The sequence below is a fragment of the Heptranchias perlo genome, chromosome 26 (genome assembly GCF_035084215.1).
Source record: "Heptranchias perlo isolate sHepPer1 chromosome 26, sHepPer1.hap1, whole genome shotgun sequence".
In the NCBI taxonomy this organism is placed as follows: Eukaryota; Metazoa; Chordata; class Chondrichthyes; order Hexanchiformes; family Hexanchidae; genus Heptranchias; species Heptranchias perlo.
In genome coordinates this window covers 34704620-34718609 of record NC_090350.1, presented here as the reverse complement: position 1 = coordinate 34718609, position 13990 = coordinate 34704620, and positions in this window count along the sequence as shown.

Sequence of the window (13990 nt, the reverse complement as noted above, 5' to 3'; positions counted from 1 at the left end):
GTTCAGCTAAGATTCACCAGGATGATGGGAAACTACAGTTATAAGGAAAGATTTGAGATACTGGAACTATTTCCATGGGTGGAGAGGAGATTGAACAGTGACTTTTAAAATTATGAATGGTTTTGATAGAGTGAATAGGGAAAGACTATTTCTTCTGGTTAGAGAATCAGTGACCAGGGTCATCAATTTAAAACTGTCACTAAGAGAGTGAGGAGATGTTAAGAGAAATTTCTTTATGCAGAAGATTGTTGAGCATGAAATCCTTTGCCACGGAAAGTGATTGAGGCAAAGATCATTGCATCCTTTAAAGGAAAACTGGATAAATATTTGAAGCACAGGAAGATACAGGGCTGCGGGGAGAGGGCGGGAGAGTGGGAACACCATTGGATTGCTCTAGCAAAGAGTCAGCATAGAGATGTGGCTGAATGGCCTCCTTCTTTGCTGTAACCTATATGGTTCTAAGCAGCACAACAGGGAAAAGCACCAGTTCTACCAAAACCCACATAATTGGGCTCAAGTGCTGGTCCAAATTCTACCCCTTCATTTATTGGAGGTTGAGAACTATGCACGTTGCCGATTACATTCATCCTCCTGGTGCCCCAGAACAAAAATAAAAGCACTTTGTCTACACCATTGTTAATGAGCCTTTTGTGGCATCTTACAAATCCCTCAATATAATTAAAAGTTCTGAGTCTGGCACATATCCAACATGCACGGGGAAGTATCACAGTTGCCCGTAGGTCGCAGGCTTAACTGGTTCAAATTTCACGTTCTTGTGCCTCCTGCAGATGCGTGATTGGCATGTTTTACCAGACATCCATTCCACGCATAACCCCAACGGCTCCACTTCCTAGGGCTTGCCTCAGAAAGTCTGCCAACAGTGGCTTGAGAGATCCACTGACAATTTATAATGAAGCTGCAAATTTCCATATGTTGTGAAATTCTGCTAATCCACTACCCTCAGAAAAGAGAGTCCAGTTATCTACTCTGCTCATATTGGACAGTAAATGTTCCCACCCTCTGCCAGTTATGGATTTTAGAGCTGTTCCGTGAGGCAGTAGATTTAGTCTGGAATAAACTCCTAATGTAAATATGCTGCCATTGTTTTCCAGTGGGATGTGCTTGGGTTTGATAGTACATGACCTGATTCACAGGGGATGGGTAAATGTAAACACTGGCAGACTGCATTCAGTTTGAAGTGTTGTAAAATTAACAGAACTTCAGAAACGGGAAAGCTCTTTTCTTGAGGGCTGATTTATTTAAGAATGTTTAAACATGGATTTAATAAAAAGCAAATTTCCTTGTACTAGTGGGGTATATGTGCACATAATGATAAATGTCCAGGATACACAAGAAATCCATAAATTAATTGATGCATACACAAAAAATTACATTTATATTATGCTTTATTACAGCTCTCATAAACATCTGAAAGTGCTTCACATACAATGAATTACTTTGGCTTGTTAGGTAGATGAACACAACAGCCATTTTGCACATGACAAATGAGATGAATGAGCATTTAATCTGTTTTTGGTGATGTTGGTTGAGGGAGGAATAGTAGCCAGGATACAGGAGAACTCCTTGTTCATCTATGTCCACTTGAACCACAGCAGAAGGCAGACATAAAAGCAGTTTAACTGAAGGATAACATCTCTGGCAATGCAGTACCCCTTCAGCACTGCACTGGAGCGTAAAGCTAGATGACATGCTGGAGTCCTGGAGTGGGTTGAATTCCTATGTCTATGGGGCTAGACTTTCTGCCCATTCATAGTTAACGGGTGAAAAGTCCAGACTATAAATCCAAATAAGCCAAACTGACATCAGTCGGACACATTCACAGTAGAAATAAGAAAAACGGTGAATGCTGGAAATCTGATGAAAGCTGACAATGGGTCTTCAGGCTAACATTAGGCTGATTCCACCATCAGACACTCCTAGTGCTCGCGGGGAGCACTGGCCGGGAATTACCAGGCCCAAACTGCCCGATTTAGATGAATGGATGGAAAGTCAGGCACTTCAGGTCTCCAATTTCCCAGCCAGTGCAGCTTGTTGCCACGAGCTCCAATCACCGACTCAGGTCCAGCACCCCATCTATTATCTCTCAGATATTGATGGGGCCTGCTGTTTCTGTATTCTGTATTCATTTGAGGCATATTTGGTTTTTCTCCCTTTGCATCGTGAAGCTGCTGGAGTGCCAGGAGTTGGCAGCTAACCAACTCTGAGCTTCGACCATGAATGCCAGTGAGCTATTCGAAGTAGGAGACAGGCTTTAAATCTAATGTCCAGGAAGCAATGCTAAGATTACATAGTTCCAAGCAAAAAATTGAATAACTAGCAATTTAATGAATAGCATTATAGTTGTCAAGAATAGTGAACACCATAATTATAGAGATGTGCAGTCTAGCAGTGTATTAAATTCACAGAGATATTCCCCAGGGCCCAGACATAATAAGTAAAGCTGGTTCATTCAGGTTATATCAGGTAAGTAAAATACATATAAAGGACATATGAAAAAGGCTGGACTGTGTCACAGGGTAATATCACATCAAGGGTGTTGGTATAATGTTATAAATAAGCCCCAGATGTGTTGTGTCCTTGAAACATCCCCAAGTTATTCTATATAACCAGCCACAGTCAATTGAAGGACTGGGGCTTGTTCAGTCTGTCAAGTTTCTTTATCCAGCTACAAATAACACAGTGGACAGGGAGGCATGGCAGGCTCCCATGATCAAATCTCACGATATAATGAGAAGCAATGCGCATCTAGTAAGAACAGGCGTTTGCCCCCACTAGGAACAGGCGACTGCCCCCCCAACTAGGAACAGGTGACCATTCCAATTAAGAACAGGCGTCCCCAACAGATGACAAGATAATTATGGATGAAGAAAGCCATTTGGCCCATCTTAGTTCATCCATCCAGATTGACTCTAAAGTGCCCCCATTGCAGCATTGAATTGTTCCTTAAATGATTCTGGAGTTTTCCTCTCCACTACACTATCCAGGAATCCAGTCAATGTAGAGATCACTTTGCCCATGAAATAGAACTTCTGATATCAGTCTTAAATAGTCAGCATCTGAAACAGGAAAGTATATTCTGAGAACAGATTATCTTTCCTCTTTCAGATGCCGAGTGACCTGCATGACCAACACTGTCTGTTTTTAATTCAGATTTCCAGTATCTGTAATCTGTGCTTTGATCTGCACTGTATCAAGTATTTGAGAAGAATAAGATTTGGATGCAGTATATAGAAACTATAGCATTCCCTTACCTCAGGCAATAAAACAAATCCCAGTCTTTGACAGAGGGGCTTGACCCTTGATGCAGTCTGCACGTTACTTTGCTGAAACACTGTTCCTTGCTTTTAGCTGTGAAGTTGCTGTATCGAGACCGTGCATAAGTTGTTTGATCAAGAGCTTGTTTGTTTGGGTAGCCACGATAGAAACGGATTATCCTATTGCTTTTTCTTCTGTACAACTTTTACATCACTCCTAATTCTAACCAGAATAACCAGCTGGCAACTTTTTTATGTTCTGCGCATCCCCGATTTTCATCGCTTTACCATTGGCGACCGCGCCTTCAGATGCCTAGACCCTAATTCTATCCCTAAACCTCTCCGTCTCTCTCTCTCTCTCTCTTTCTTTAAGATGCTCCTTAAAATCTACCTCTTTGTCAAATCTTTGGTGACCTGTTCTATTATCTCTTTATGTGGCTCGGTGTCAAATTTTGTTTGATCACGCTCCTGTGAAGCGCCTTGGGACGTTTTACTACGTTAAAGGCGCTATATAAATGCAAGTTGTTGTTGTTTACATGTATTGTAACAGTTAGATACGACAGCTTGTCCAAAATGCATCCTTTATTTTTTCTGGACTAAGTGAATATAATCCATGATCGATTTATTGCATCACCATTAATTTAATCATTCCTAATTATTTTACTGTATAAATTACTTTTACAATGAGACCGAAAGGAGCACATTGTTTCATCACTGTGATCATATCGGAGAAATAGGCAGGTTATTAAGTAACACGGTGCAGTCTTCAACTGGAGCAGTCTATTCCGATCCTGTTTCTCGGCCCTTCTCCCCAACCCGTTTATATTTTTCCTCTTAAAACACTCGACCAGTAAAATAATGGCACGAATAATCTGACTGATTATAGAGCTGCCACCATGGTTGGGTCTGTAGGCTGACTGATATACCGTCACTTGTAGTTTAACACATCAATTGCTCCTCATCACCCCAAAGTCCATTGCAACAACAACTTGCATTTATATAGCACCTTTAACATAGTAAAATGTTCCAAGGCGCTTCACAGGAGTGTTATCAAACAAAATTTGACTCCGAGCCACATAAGGAGATATTAGGACAGGTGCTTGGTCAAAGAGGGAGGTTTTAAGGAGCTTCTTAAAGGAGGAGAGAGAGGTAGAGAGGCGGAGAGGTTTAGGGAGGGAATTCCAGAACTTAGGGTCTAGGCAGCTGAAGGCACTGCCGCCAATGGTGGAGCGATGAAAAGAGGCCAGAATTGGAGGAGCGCAGAGATCTCGGAAGGTTATAAGGCTGAAGGAAGTTACAGAGATTGGGAGGGGCAAGGCCATGGAGTGATTTGAAAACATTGCAGTCATAGCAACTCAATCAAACATTAGTAATTAATAGTTGACCTTTTGTGAAGTCAGGAATATTTTGAAAAAGATGACATGGTGAAAATAATTCAATTGGTATCCCTTTCTCATCAGGAATTTCAATTATAGTTGTATAATGAAACAAAAGATTGTTCCAAAGGTTGGTGAATCAGTAACATGGGGCAATAAATGCTGACCTTGCCAGCGACGCCCACATCCCATGAACGAATAAAAAAACCCCTCCAGATTAGCATTAGAAGCGTTTCTTTTCTCACACAAAGGGTTATGAGAATGTGGAATGCTTTATTAGAACAGGTTATAGAGGCAGACACTATAACACCATTTAAAAAGGGAATTGGATGAGTACTTGAAGAGAAAGAACATAAAAGAATACAAGGAAAGGGCAGGGAAAAGGATTGGAGTAGATGGCTCAAGTTGATGAGCTAGCACCAGCACAGGCATGATGGGCCGAATGGCATCCACCTGTACTGTAAATTCTATGGGTCTCTGAAATAACTCCATGGGCTTTACATTTTAGGGGAAATGTATGAACTGTAGTAAGATATCATTGTGAGGTTATATTATCTTCATTAGATGCTAAAGAATATCAGATATGGGGCTGGTAAAGAAAATAGTCCTTTGATGTGTACCTACAATTGACCCCAGCACTGACACTGTACAAAAACAGAAGATGGGGCATAAAGGAACGGCCTCATGTGGGAACAGAGACTACTCCTCCAAAGTCAGTACAGCCTTCAGAGAAATCGAAACGCTGGTAACTTAGAGTTTGCACTTAGCTTTTGTTCTAAATCTGAAAACAAACTAGATATAGAGGTAAGTTACAGCAAGCTGGGCCTCAGAATGTGTGACTAGTGCCTGTTCAGCAATGTGCTAATTATGCAAAAAAAATGAATTGGTTGCAGAGTAATGTGACATATTGGGGGCAATTTTAATTTAACTCACTAGCAGAAACGAACGGGATCGGGTGGAACACTGGATTTACACCCCGCTCGATATTACTCTCACTTGACTTAAACTCGGAATGGGGGGGGGGGGGCGGGGAGGGATTGGGGGCTTGGAGATGGAGGGATTGGAGGGATATGAATCTCGAGAGTGGCAGCGATCGAGATACTGACTGTGGTGAGTACTTAACTTTTAAAAAAAAATTTAGGTGATGCTTGGGGTTGGTTTTTCCAGTGCTAGTGCTGGCTGCCTTTGGGCATAGAGCCTAACGCCTGCTTCAGGCGTGGGTAAAAGACGCCTCTTGTTTGTTCTTACCAAATATGGCGGGCGGCATACATCTGGTCACCAGTGCATGCGCACACCCTGTCCATCATTTTGGAGCTCTAGGAGTCCGCGTAGCGCTTGAAATATGGGCACTATGCTGCCCAATTTAACATATTTTGTATATATACAGCTAGATAGCCTGGATGAGGAATAATTCCCGAGGTGTTTTGTTGGAGGATGTGCAGTTTATCTCCTGCAGTTCTTTAGTTGCACAAATGATGGCAGGAGGTCCCAATGAAAGAGGCATGTTGCTAGAAGCAAAAAAAAAAATTGCTGATCTATTTATAAAGGAAAGAATCTATTAGAAATCTTAACATCTTAATAATAGAGCACATGCCTTTTGAAAGTCAACCAAGCATTAACTGTTTAATTGGCAAATTACATGCACTGTTGGTCAAACATCACAGTACAACCATATGCTGCAGTGTTTCACTGGAGTAATGAGCCTTCCTCTTCCCACCTCAAGGACTGTGCACTGATAATTGTTTTCAAATGGAAGCCTACAAAGGTTACCCGATCTCACAGCATAAAATGTATGATTCTTTTCAATTTAATTTGAATTTGGTGAACGTTAACAAATGTAGCAACACATTTGGGTTTTTTTGGAGATGTTTTGTCATGTGTTTTTGTATTTCTTTTGAGACGTGCGTCTGACTGATTCAAACTCCTCCATTGTTTGTATTGATGACCTCGCGTTTTCTCGTGGTGGAGATGCCAGTGAGTGTTTGGTAAATCAATCATTAAGATGTTGAAAACATGGATAAATGTTTCAGCAGAGGTAATGGTCCACTGGTGGGAGAATGTGGTTTTGGTAATGGACTGGAAAGCACAGCTCAAGGTTAAACAGAAATTTAAGATTGCTCTACCCAATCTGGTGAGTGCACAGTCAGGCAGACTGATAAGAGTCGGGTCCAGAGGCATTTATATGCCAGTGGGACCCAAAACGGATGGCTTCAGTTTTGTTGCTGTTGAGCTAAAGGAAATTTTGACTTCCTTGGGACATTATGTCAGATAGGCAGTGAATAAACTTGGAGTCAAGAGTAATTGCAGAGAGATAAAGTTGGATATTATCAGCAAACATGGTGAAGATGATCCTGTGTTTCTGGATCATGTAAATGATAAGTAGGAGATGACTATGACAAATATGCAAAGTTTTGATCTGATGGCTGCGCTTTTAAATCCAATGATAGTACATGAGCAATTTAAAAACTGACTGCAGTACAAACTTTTGTTCTAAGCTTAACTCTACAGTGCTGCAAGGCGCATTGGTTACAACAATATCAACAACTTGCATTTATATAGCGCCTTTAATGTGGTAAAACATCCCAAGGCGCTTCACAGGAGCGATTATCAAACAAAATTTGACACCGGACCACATAAGGAGATACTAGGTCAGGTGACCAAAAGCTTGGTCAAAGGGGTAGGTTTTAAGGAACGTCTTAAGAGGAGAGAGAGAGGCGGAGAGGTTTAGGGAGGGAATTCCAGAGCTTAAGGCCTAGGCAGACGAAGGCATGGCCATCAATGGCGGAGCAATTAAAATCAGGGATGCGCAAGAGGCAAGAATTGGAGGAGCGCAGAAATCTCGGAGGGTTGTAGGGCTGGAGGAGGTTACAGAGATAGGGAAGGGTGAGGCCATGCAGGGATTTGAAAACAAGGATGAGAATTTTAATATCGAATGGTTCCCAGACCGGGAGCCAATGTAGATCAGCGAGCACAGGGGTGATGGGTGAATGGGACTTGGTGCGAGTTAGGATACGGGCAGCAGAGTTTTGGATGAGCTCAAGTTTATGGAGGGTGGAAGGTGGGAGGCCGGTCAGGAGAGCATTGGAATAGTCAATGTTATGGAGGCATTCTTGGTGATGAAGCGGAAGCTCATCTCAGGGTCAAATAGGACACAAAGATTGCGAACGGTCTAGTTCAGCCTCAGACAGTGGCCAGGGAGAGGGATGGAGTCAGTGGCTAGGGAACGGAATTTGTGGTGGGGACTAAAAACAAGGGGCAGAGCTTACTCACTTCGGTTCCTCAATGGCGTCCTCTCTCTCCGCTGGCTAATTGATGAAGCAAGTTCGCGAATGCGCACTAAAACCCGGAAATCATGAACTTGCTCCCATTGGTTCGCTGGCAGTTTGACAGCTGCAAATTAAAGGGGCATGCTACGCTACAATCATGGAAATCACTGAAAAATCGTAAACTTATCCATCTGCCCAGTTGGAACGAAAATACTTTTGCCACCAAAAGGTACGCTAAAAAATACCAGGTCTACACTACTTTTTAAAAGCGCGATGACTAATAATGACTGCAAAACAGCTAAAAAACTAAATTTTTAAAATGTGGAAGGTCATATTATTTCTTATTGTAATATTTTTTGATCATTTCATTAAAAAAAATTTTAAAAAGAAAAAGTTAAAAATTGTTTTACCTTTAACTTCTGTCTTTTTAATTAAATTCAATTATTTGCTTGGCTTTTTATAAAAACAGTTACACTCTTATTTACACTGACATACAGAAGTTTACTTTAAATGAATAATTTCTGCTTGCCTGCTTGTGGGCAGGACTTCTCTTCCTGACAGATTCTGTGGGCGTGGCTTCCATTCCCACAGTCTGTCCCACACTTACGTTGATTTGACAACACATAGCTTGAGAAAACTTCAAGATGGAGGAAATTGACGTCGCAGACCCCGCAGTAACGTATAATCGTTCCTTTTTCTCGCAGGATGTGCGGAGAGCTTTGCCACTCTGCGGTGCACAAATTCTGACCCAATGGCTTGAGGGTGTGTGTCGTCAGTTATTCAAAATCCCGGAGGTCCTGGTAACTTTTTGCAGAGATATTTAAGGAACTGTTCTGTGTGAATCGGAGAGACAATTTGAAAAGTCTCTGAGCAAAAGAACCGGTCAGTTTGAAATTCCCAAGAAAGAGGAAACATTGGTTTGAAGCATTCAAAAGATAGTTTTGACTATACAGTTTCCTGCAGTTTCAAGAAATACAAGAGAAACACTGCACATTTAAAAGTTAATTACAAAGGGTTAGATCACTTAGAGCTGTGATCCTTTTATTATTTTCCTGTCATGGAGTTCGGTGAAAGGATGTGTACTGTAAATATATAACTGAATTGTAGGACTGTTACATATATCCTAATTCATTTCTGATAAAACAAATTTGTTTAATAACTTAACTTTAAAAAAAGATCTGAAGTTGAGATACTCTATCATTCACCAAAGAATGGAGAGAGATTCTATGATGGCTTAGCTTAATTCAAGTAGTTAAAACCAATTCACAGAAAGGTGTTCTGTTTGTGATCCTGGGAACATTACCAAAAGCTTACCTAGATATCAAGGTTGATGAAGACACTCTGAAGTAGTAGGAGTAATCTAAGGTAAGAGAGCCAAAGAATCTACAGTAAGAAGGGTTGACAAGACCCAAAAAGCAACAGGATTCAAGGATGGAGCACCAGGTGTGACTATGCAGGTATGGAAGGAGAAACTGAGATGTTGTGACTGTGTTGGGATGAATGGGAGTAGAACCATGGAAGTGCGATGTAGGGCCAAAGCCCATAGTGCAGCACACCACCGAGATTGTAAAGAATAGGAGACAAGACAAGGCAAGTCAAGAAATTGTCACTGGGTGATATCAAGCTAAAGGTTACAAAAGCCTAGAGGAGGAACGGAATGCTGAGGGAGGTGGAGACTTTCAGTTTTGAGGTTGCAGGAAAGAATGCAATGGAACAGGAGACAGTGAAGTAAGTCTTGATTTCAACACAGTGAGGGGACGGGGAGGAGGAAGCATGTGTCGGACAGCATATTTGAAGCCAAGGAGGAAAAAAAAGAAGAGGATTGGGCAGAGGATAAACCCAGTTCTTGCCGATAGAAGCCCATGAATAAAACTGCTCCTAATTTGGCATTAAAGCTGGCAACCTCACTCAGACAGGCCATTGGATAATGTGTACAATAGAAAATGTTAAACTGCTACAGTAAGGGGTGTTCTTCTGATGTTGGGACTGAGGCACAGTCTTGGGACAGTGTAGAGGGAACTTTACTTTGCATCTAACCATTTTGTGCCCTGGAATGCTTAATGCTGACAGTGTTCAAAATAGAAAATGTGTAAAAGCACTAGCACTAGCACAAAAAGGTCAAACAAACAAATCAATAAATCCCCATTTTAGCAGTCAAAGAGACAATGGGCATGAAGGAGCACGTTTGATAACCAAAGCTAAAGCTGCTTTACACACTTCTTAATTCTGCGACTGTTTCGTGATGTGATAGGACATGATAAAAGCCGCAGGTGAGTAACACTTACACTGACACCTCCCTTCTACCCACATATGGAGAATTCTTTGGTCTGTCATAGCATAGTCAATTTCTTTCATGTATTGTAATGGATGTGAAAAATGGATTTTAATATGAGCAATGTGAACTTTGTTCATGGCTGATAAGATTCCTTGGTATTTGTGACAGAAAAAAGCAATTAACCCTGATCTGGATCAGTTCACTTCAACCCAAATTGGCCCAGTCCAGTGAACTTGAAGGTTGTACATGGTTATCTAATTCTGCAATAACAAGGTGGTAATTCTTGGTTGACCGTCACCTGCAGATGGTGGAAATGCGAGAGAAAGAGCTTGTCAAGCACACGAGGTAAAACCAGGCATATCAATCAGTAAGATGCAGACACACTATGAAAGCACAGATAAATGGCTTCATTTCCACTGTATTGGATTAATGTTTGATTTAGAATAGATTCAATAGATTAAAAAGGGAGCGAGGGATAGACCAAGTAATTGCGGGCCAGTCAGTCTAACCTCAGTGATGGGCAAATTATTGGAATCAATTCTGAGGGACAGGATAAACCGTCACTTAGAAAAGCACGGAGTAATCAAGGACAGTCAGCATGGATTTGTTCAGGGAAGGTCGTGTCTGACTAACATGATTGAATTTTTTGAGGAGGTAGCAAGGAGGGTCGATGAGGGTAGCGCATTTCATGTAGTCTACATGGATTTTAGCAAGGCTTTTGACAAGGTCCACAAAGCAGACTGGTCAAAAAAGTACAAGGGAGAGTGGCAAGTTGGATCCAAAATTGGCTCACCAGATAAACATTCGCTCACCAGATAAACTCTACTTCAGTAAGCCAGAAGAATGGCCAAGGTGGATAAATAGATTTAAAAGATTTAGAATTGCTTTGGGTTTAGACAAGAAGGGCAGACTAAATCAAATTAACACATTGATATATTTGATAATTGAGGAAGCCAAGGATATTTTGTAACTTTTTCAACAGCCTGAAGACGACGAGTGAAATTATAAACAGTGCAGGATAAATTGGAAAAGCATTTCTTGATATACAGAAATCTATTTTTATTCCCCCCGAACAGTTAAAATCAACCAAGGAAACCAGGAGGAAAATTAATCAGTTTTGTTACAGCACTAACGTCTGGTGTGTAGTGTTGGGCTTGGGGAAATGATTTGTGACCCAAAAATTGGTGGGACTATGAGACAAAAGACTGCCTGGAGAGATTTCATCTGTACTGGAAAATCTTTCAATATTGAGACTGGTCATAAGCCTCTACTGGCTCCAAAAAGTTTGACCAATTGCTTCCCAGAATACAAAATGTTGGCCTATGTCTTATGGAATTCTCATCTACAATTTCTCCTGTAGCAGGGAGAAACCCGTTACCAACAGACTGGTCACGAGCTCCAGTATCAGGAGAGGCTGGAGTAGTTTGAAGCTTTCAAGTGGAGATAAATGCACATGTGGATGGCAATTTGCAAAACATTCTGGCCTCAGCAGGCGACAGAAATATGGAGCAAACTTTCAGATGAGATCTGTAAGCTGATTATCTAACAATTTACAGAGTGATGACTAGAAAATCAAAGCTGAATAGTAGACTGTTACCAAGCTAGATGATGAGTTAAAGGCATTCATCTGGTGAATCCTATTTCAATGCATTCTAAAATGTCAGACAAAGTACATGCAGGAATCCAAGAGAGTGAGCCACAGCTGACACCTGGGGCCCGATTTTACCAGGCCTGCGGGTTTCCGGCGGGTTGGGTTTCGGGAGCGTGGTCAACACGCTCTGTGAAATTAGTGGGTTGCCCGGGTGATCGTAGCAGGCAACACACTAATTGGATCCACTTACCTGCTCTTCCGGGCTCCGCACTGCTGGTCTGTGCGTCGGGCGGGCTGCGCATGCGCAGTACGATCTGTCAGCTGGAGGCTCTCTAGTTAAAGGGGCAGTCCTCCACTGACAGATGCTGCAACCAGTAGAACACATTACAGCATGGAACAGCCCAGGGGGAAGGCTGCTCCCAGTTTAATGATGCCTCACCCCAGGTGTCATCAGATGGGGTGAGTAGGAGGGGGAGGACAGAGCTCTTCCACCCGGCGGGCGGGAGGAAGCGGCCTGCCTCTGCCACCAAGAAGGCCTGGCTTGAGGTGGCAGAGGAGGTCACCTGCACCACCAACATATCGCCCACCTGCATACAGTGCAGGAGGCGCGCCAATGACCGCAGTAGGTCAGCCACAGTGAGAACACGTAGTCTTTCCCCTACACTCCGTCTGCCACAACACTGCCCCCACCCCACATCTCCTTCGGCACCGCCAACACCACTCTGTCACATCACCCCTCATACCCACTCAAACCCCATCCTCATCTTACTTGCACCTACTCACCTCGCGAGTACTCACCCCGCCACGAACACGCAACCCAATCCTCATACAATCTCATGGCTCTATCCCATATGCACCCTCTCGTGCATCTCCCTCACGGCCAGCCTCACTCAACCTGCCACCACCTGTGCTGCAGCCACAGGGCATGCATCACATATGTGCAGTAGGCAGCGTAAGGCAAACGTGTCGTGAGCATGAAGGGGATGCACAAGGGTGTTTGAGGGTTTGTCATGGGTGTTACCTATATTGAATTTCAGAACAACTCACATCACATTATATTGGCACCACCACTGCTATGTCTCTGCGAATCCTGTCTGTTTTGTGCAATAATGCCTGCTCCTGGGTATCACTATGAGGACCCACTACTGATGCCACCCATTGTGTCACTGCAGAGTAGGTGCAGGTGTATTTGCAGGGCTCTTCCGTGCAGACGACTGAGAGACATCGGCGGTGTACCCGGCTGCACCCTGGAAGGATGTGGAGGAGAAGTTGTGGAGGGCAGTGGTGACTTTGGCAGCGACAGGTAAGCAGATGGTGCTGGGGCCAGCCAGGAGCAGCTCGGCATGAAAGCGGCTGCAGATGTCCACGACTACATGTCGAGTGAATCTGCGCCTCCGTGTGCACTGCTGCTCAGAGAGGTCCAGGGAGCTGCGCCTTGGTCTGTGGACCCTGTGGCGAGGGTAGTGCCCTCTGCGACGCGTCTCTCTCTGCGGTAGCCCTCCCTCCTGCTGCACAGGTGGATGTGTAACAGCACTCTGTTGTGGAGCTCCACGTGTCAGAGGTGGACGGCGTGGCCGGCGAGGCTGGCGATGTTGTGCGCCCTCCGAGGAGGTCATGACTGCAGCTACGGCGGCCCCCATCCGCAATATGTACATCTGAGGGAGTCCGCAAGGTAGGCACATGTCTCCGGACCCCGGGGTGAGTGTGCAGGTTGGTGACTTTGACCGTCAGGAGGTGGGTGGTGGAGGCCACACTTTGTCCCAAGTGACAGAGCGGCCTCCTGCAATGGGTGAGGGTCTCCCCCCACCACCTGTCAAATGGACCTTTGCAGCTGCCACAGGCTGACGGCTGCAACACGTCCAGTTCAACTAGGACTGTTTCCCCCAGTGTGTGAAACAGTCCCATGTTTCTCCAAAATCACACACAGTCCCTTAATCAGGTCAGTTAATGACCTGAACAAGCAAAATAAATAACCTCAAGTGGCATCCCACTGGCTTTAATTGCCTGCGGGATTCCCACCAGCGGGGGCTGCGCACGCACCCCCGCACGTCATCGGGGAACCCGGGAGTGGGCGGGATCATGGCGCGATCCGGTCACGTGCCTGGATATCGGGATTTTCGGGGCCGCCCCGCTGGAAACGCACACGAAACCCGCTGGTAAAATCGAGCACCTGATCTATGCGTGATCAGGTTCTTTAAGGCATGAGC